Raw genomic sequence first — 7,410 nt, 5'->3', positions numbered from 1 at the left:
AAATCCTCCCCAGTGGAGTTGCCAAAAACTGTAGGGAATATTTCAAGCATTACCCCTAGCTTGAACCCCACTGTGATCATAAACTAAAGTACGGTGGCGTCCAAAACGAAAGAAGATAGAGCAAAAGAGTCGCCAACAAGTTTTTTTAGGAACTTGTAAACCGTTCACGAGGTGAAGGTTACACCCCTTAACGATTTATGAGATCGTCAACTCCATAAGGTCTTGAACCAAATAGGGTTCGGGGATGAAGGTACAAACCCAACCTAAAAGAGATTGAATCTGCCCTAATAATAGGCCTCTACTTTATTCTGATCGTATTCATGTGCGCTTTCTGACTAACATACAATCAATAGGATTAACCATAAACCTGTTTATCTATATATGTTTGTTGAATATTAATGCACAAATAAATCTATTATTGGCAATCACTTGAATTATAATCACATTAACCATAGCAAGATTATTAATTATCTTATTAAGCGTGATTACAAGAACAAATTCTCTTTAAACATGAATAAAAGGTGTGATCAAGCAATAACAATAAATATCAAGCAACATAATATATATCATCATAACAATAATAATAATAATAATAATAATAATAATAATAATAATAATAATAATCATAAATCATAAAAATAATCATAATAATGTTAAAGCATAATAATAGTAAGATCCTAGGCATGAGACTAACAAGATTAATAACAAACCCTAGCATGTCACTAAACAATAAAAATCAAAGCTTTAGCCCTAACATGATACTAACAACCATAAATATTAGGAAGAACATAGGAAGCATCATACTTTTAATCATACTTGATATTAAATTTACCCTAGACATGATACTAGGAATTATAATAACAACCTAGACATGATTTCTACATAATAACATCAATAAAAACCATTAAATTACTTACTTGGATGCCTCGTACCTCTTTCTAATAATAAAATACACACGTTAGTAACTTCAAGGAAAATAATAAACAACAATTAAATTAAATAATTGAAAAAGAGATTTGGAACCAAACCCTCAGAAATTAAAACCTTTCACGTCTAGGGCGAAGGCAACTTCGAATATGGCTAGGTGTATCAAAATCTAATGAATGCGGAATTTTTATATTTGAGAGAAGGCTAGTTTAGAAAAAGAGAGAGAGAGAGTAATCAAGAGATCCTTGATGAGAGTTGGTGAAAGAGAGAAAAACAATTGATGAGAATTGGTGAATGAAAACGGAGTTTTTAGAAGGCTATTTATAAAGAAAATCAACCAAAAAGATAAAAAATCAAAATAGAGTTCTGACGCGTAAAATCAAGGTTAGCGCCAGACGCTGACATTAGTGCCAGGCGCTAACGCTAGCGCCAGGCGCCAAGCTTAGCGTCAGGCGCTAAGGCTGGCGTTTGGCACTGACTAAGATTTTGACGCGTTTTCTAGAATCTGATAGAAATTGACCGTACGGGAGGATAAAATCGTATTTTCCTCAAAAACGTTCTTTTATTCTGATTAAAACTCTAAAAAGTCAACAAAAATAAATTTATCAATGCTAATTGAATTAGGAATGAAAAGAACTTTCTAGAAGAATCTAGAAGACTAAAACCATTCCTAATTGCATTAGGAATGATAAATCTATATTAGGCCCTCCTCTAGATCATTGGGCCGCATATAAGGCTCAAACCGGGCCGAGTTCGGTAAATTGGCCATAACTTCCTCAATATTCATCGGAATTGGGCTTATAATATATCGTCGGAAAGGTCTTTTCAAGCCCTACCCAACTACACTATTAATGGACCCATATCATGGACCAACCAAACTGGATTGGCTGTTTTCTTAAAATAGGTTTTCAAAAATAGAGAGAAGAGAAAAGAAATTAAAACTATCCGCAACACTAAACTTTCCACACTTTCACTTCATTCGATTATGATTCGACGTGAAAGGCACTCATCACCGGGTTTGGTTTTGGGGAGACACAAATGGGTGTCTACAGTGTTGCTTCTCTTCTTGCTGCAAAACCACCATAGCCACGACGACGTTGCTGCTAGTGCTTGCTAGAGTCGAAATGAAATGGAGGTTGAGATAAATGGAGATTGAGAGGAGAGATAAAGAGCCAAGTTTGATAGAATGGTCTAGAACTAGGGTTTTCCTTCATCTATCAAATCTAATAAATTGATGAATATATGTGGTTTTAATTGAGGGAAATAAATTTGGTTGGTGTGGAAATGAGTTATTTTTTGGTGTGAGTTGTTAGATTAACATTCAAATCAATTTTTTTTTATCTAAGTGAATGTTTAATTTTTTAATTAAGGGTAATATTGACATTTCCAACCAAAAAACTTACCAAAAGGGAAAAGATTTGGGAAAGTTGCAACTAATATTAAGCATTCAATTATGGTAAAAGTTGCAACTAAAACTTAACGAAGGTAGTATCCTTTTTACCATATTAGTAATAAAATATTATTAAAAAAACTATATTATTAAAAGGGTCGGGTATTAGATATCCGAACTATCCAATCCAAAATTTTCGGATATCTGAATCGAACATTTGAAACATTTCGGATCAGATATGGATATTAAATATCAGCATTGTTTGATACGATATCCGATCCAAAATCCAATTTTAGATGGATTTCGGATCGGATATCATGCTCGTCCTTAGGGCGTGTTTGCATTTACTAAACTTAGATGAACTGAACTAAACTGAACTGAATAGTTTAGAGCTGAACTAAACTGAACTTAATAGAGGTGAAATGAATATTTTATAAGAGAAGAAAATTAGGAACTGAACTTAACTTAACTAAGCTAATTAAAACTGAAATTAAGATAAAGTGAATAGACCCTTAGTTAAAAAAATTCCCTAAAAGTAATTTTAAACTTACAAGAATTTGACGACCAACCGACCCGTGCCTGGGTTTGAATGAAATTGTTTCAATGGTCTGTTCGAAATGGAGGGATATCTACCCTGGTTCCCAAATGTTTTATGTTTCGAGGAAATTGGAAGATTTAAAACGTAATCTCTTGGCTTGGTGTGTTTCTCACAAGAGGCAGTGGGGTATTGACAAGCAGGATTTGCAGAATCTGGTGGACACTAATTCCCTTGACTTGAGGGAGGCTTCTGATCGTAGCTCTTTCCTTATGCTCCGGGAGGACAAAGTTTTGTGTGCTCACACATCGTTTATATATTGGAAACAGCGGTGTAAGACTAAATGGGATGCTCTAGGTGAGTCTCATTCTCGCCTTCTTTTTAGATCAGTCCAGATTTGGCGTCGTAGAAATAAAATTATGAGTCTGAAAAATGACAATGGTATTTGGATTTCGGATCATTCGGGGCTTACTTCACTTCTGCACCAGCATTTTTCAGCAATTTATAATTGTCATAACTCCTCTCCTTCGTCGGCTGAGTGCTCTTGGGATAGTCTGGATATCCCAACATTATCAGACTTGGATACTCAGTTTCTGTTGACTCTGTTTTCTACTACTGAAATCAAGGATGCAATGTTTCACGTTGGTAGTGATAAATCGCCTGGGCCTGATGGTTTCACACCGTGCTTTTTCAAGTCTCACTGGACTATAATTGGGCCGTAAATCACAGATGCGGTTCAATATTTCTTTGCTCATGGGTATTTATTAAAGGAATGGAATCAGACTTTTATGGTTCTGCTTCCCAAAGTGGAAAACTCGGAAACGCCTTCTCAGTTTCGCCCTATTGGTTTATGCAATGTGATTTACAAATGCATTGCTAAATGCCTTATGAATAGGCTTCCCAAGGTTTTGCCCTCTTTGGTTTCGGAAACTCAAACGGCCTTTGTTCCAGGGCGTTTAATGGCTGATAATAGTTTGTTGGCTCATGAACTTTTCTCTTTTATGGCCACTTCTTCTTCTAAGGTCTGTTCTGCAGCCTTAAAATTAGATATGAATAAAGCTTATGATAGGGTTAATTGGGATTTTCTTTGGGAAGCTCTTCGGCGGTTTGGGTTTCCTCCTTACTGGGTCCACATTTTACAGCATTGTGTTTCTACAGTTTCGTATCGAATTCTGGTTAATGGTTCGCCTTCCAAGACCCTTCCTAAGTGTGGTTTACGTCAAGGTGATCCCCTATCTCCCTATCTTTTTGTTCTGTGTATGGAAATTTTTTCTCTGATTCTTCGGCGGGACGAGCGTAGCGGTTTGTTTCAGGGTATTTGAATTTCGTGTCGTGCTCCGTCTATTTCCCATTTTTTTTTTTTGCAGATGATGCTTTACTGTTTTTTTGGGTTTCCCCAGCGGCCTGTGACCAGATTCTTGCGGTAACGAATGAATTTTTTTCGGTGTCTGGTCAGATGATAAAATTACAGAAATCTTATGTTAGGTTTAGTGCTAATACTCCGGATGATTACAGGGATTATTTAGCTTCTAGCCTTAGAATGCAGGCACGTCCTTCTATAGGTGATTATTTGGGGTTACCAGTTGACTTGGGTCGTAGTAAATGTAAATATTTCCAGTTTATGATTGACAAGGTGGTTCAGCGACTTTCTTCTTTTACCTCTCTCCATCTTTCAGCGGCTGCAAAATTGGTTATCATTAACTCTGTCTTGGTAGCCTCTTTCAATCATATCCTCTCGGTTTTTAAGGTGCCAGCTACCATTTGTGACAGACTGGATTCTCTCCTTTCGCGATTTTGGTGGCAATATAATAAAGATTCAAGGGGTCTTGCTTTATCTTCTTCAGCGTCGTTGCATCTTCCTAAAGGGTTAGGGGGTTTGGGTATTCGACATTTCCGCTCCTTCAATATGGCTTTACTAGCTAAGAAGTCTTGGAGGCTTATGCTTCATCCTCAACTCCTGGTTTCAAAGGTTCTTAAAGCCAAATATCCCAACCTTCTTTCTCCTACGCCTCGTATCTCTTGTGCTCGCCCTTCTTGGGGCACTCGTGGTCTCTTGGAGGCGGGTAGTGTTCTGGCTAATGGCATTGCTTGGAAAGTAGGTTCGGGTGCAGCTATTGATATTCTAAATGATTGTTAGTTTCCTGGTGTTGATATTACTTTTCGAATGTCTATTCTTGAGGCCGAGTGGCCTACCTTGGTGTCAGACTTACTTCTTCCGGGGTCTTTATAGTGGAACTCTTCCTTGATTAGACGTCTCTTCCCCCCGCATGTGGCTGCGACCATTTAGGGCTTGGAGAGGCCAAGAGAGAGAGTGGATGATTATATTTATTGGAAGCATACTCGGGATGGCTCATTTTCCACTAAATTGGCCTATACGTGCCTTCTTTCTCAGTATTTGCCTTTTCAGGCTGCTATGCTTCCCGTTTCTTGGTGGAAACGATTATGGGGTCTCCCTATTCTTCCAAAATGGAAGATGTTTGCTTGGAAGATCTTACATAATATCATTCCTATGGCTGCGTTGCTTAGGCTTAAGTGTAATACCCCGTATTTTTAATGTATTCTATAAATTATTTATTTAATTATAAAATATTTTTGGTCAAACAATTTTAATTATTGTATTATAAATAAGCAAGTATTTATATTTGGGTCAATAAGTATTTAATCCAAACGTAGCCCATCTTTATTATGAACCCAACCATCCTATTTTTACTTTTAAGCCACCTATTTCATCATTTAAGTCCATTATTTTTATGAAGCCCAAACCTACCCTAACCTACTCTACACTATAAATACTCCATTTATCCCCAAAATTTTCCCACACAAAATCAACAAGTCAAAAGGTTAGTTTCTCCTTATTTTTCCTTTCCTTTTTCCCTTTTCCTTTTTCTTTCTTTTTCCTTCTTTTTCCCTTACTTCCATTTTTTTTTTTCTTGTTCCCCTTACGTGAGGTCCATGGGTGGGTTCCATGAACCCATTTTAATGTCACCCTCTAGCCACCGGACCACCGTCGACCACCAGCAGCCGGCGGCTGCAGCCACCCCAACAACCACCGGCGGTCTTCCTCCCTTCTCTCTCCTCTTGTTTTAATTATTGTTCTAACAATTTATAATTTGGGTTTTTGATTTTAATTGTTTAAATATGATTAGTATGTTTGATAATTATATTTTAATGATTAAATATTGTAAATTTTAGATTATAAAGTGTTAAATTTTCAGATTTTATGAAGTATTAAAAGTTAGGGTTTTAATTATTAAAGTGTTGATTTTTAGGGTTCTAACTTACAATTGATTTGGGGGTTTTATATACCCATTGATTGTAAGTGGTAATAAAGCTTAAAGATTGTATCTTTATGGAGTTTTAATGAAGTTTTAATGGGTTTTTGTTAATAGAATAATGCTGGAATTTTTATTTACATACTACTTTTGTGTAATAATTAAAAGGAGTTGATTACCCATAAGTAGAGAATATTTTAAGTGGTTTTAATATAATTTTCAGATTTATTTAAAGGGTTTAAGCCTTAAAAAGTATGCTGGAATTTTTATATGAACACTATAATTGAGTTTTCACTTTGTGGTTTTAATTAATCTCTTAAAGAGAGAGTTTTAAAGGTTTTAAACCAAAATTTCAGCTTATTAGTGAGGTTTTAAAATGTTTAAAAGTTGCTGGAATTTGTGTATACTAAGGTAATTAATATAGGTTTATTGTCCCTTTATGTAGGAGACTTGGTTCGAGAGGTGTTGTAGTGTAATTGACCATTTTAAGAGCTTAATTGAGGTACGTTCGCGTACTTAGCGTATTTTGGTGATGTAGTATCATTCTCGGCTTGATTCAATTAATTCTAAATAGTATCATGCCAAGATTTATGATTGGAAATTCTGGATTATTGACATTGGTGATTAAATTAGAAAGCATGATTTATTTGAGATGGATTAATAGTTGGAAAATTAAGTTTGGCATGTTGTGTTTGAACCACATTTTTATTTATGGCATGTTAGAAGGCATGATTAATTAAACTACATGTTTAATTATGTTTGGAATATTGAAAAGGAATTTTATTATGGTTCAAATAATTTTTATTGATGCTTTAAGCATGAGGAAGGAGCTATATAAGTGTCTATGTACACAAGGAATAAATTGTATGTTGGTGCCTTTGTGCACTTAAGGTGTTTTTAACACCGAGGTATAGGATTTTTGGCGCATTATGCGTTTAAGGTGTCTTTGACACTGAGGTAGAATTAAAAAGGGTTCAACATTAAATAATATGTGGTCACTAAGTGTTCAAGAATTAATTTGGTATGTTTGGTTGATTGAATAATTATTGTTGATTGTTTCTGATGCTTTGAGAGTCATCACCAAGTCCAATAAAAGGTAAATAACGTAAAGTGAAAGAGATTACGCACCAAAACTCTTGGAACGTATATACCTTGAGTATGAACAATGGGGGGAGTTATGGGGTTTTATATTTAACCATAACTTCTAATGGAGTACAGGACGCTGTACATTTCTTTTTATTTATTATTATGCGCAGGAATTCCGCCACCTTTGAGTGGTTTTGTCG

This window comes from Chenopodium quinoa, unplaced genomic scaffold (genome assembly GCF_001683475.1).
Source record: "Chenopodium quinoa cultivar QQ74 unplaced genomic scaffold, ASM168347v1, whole genome shotgun sequence".
Classification (NCBI taxonomy): Eukaryota; Viridiplantae; Streptophyta; class Magnoliopsida; order Caryophyllales; family Amaranthaceae; genus Chenopodium; species Chenopodium quinoa.
This window is presented reverse-complemented; position numbering follows the sequence as displayed.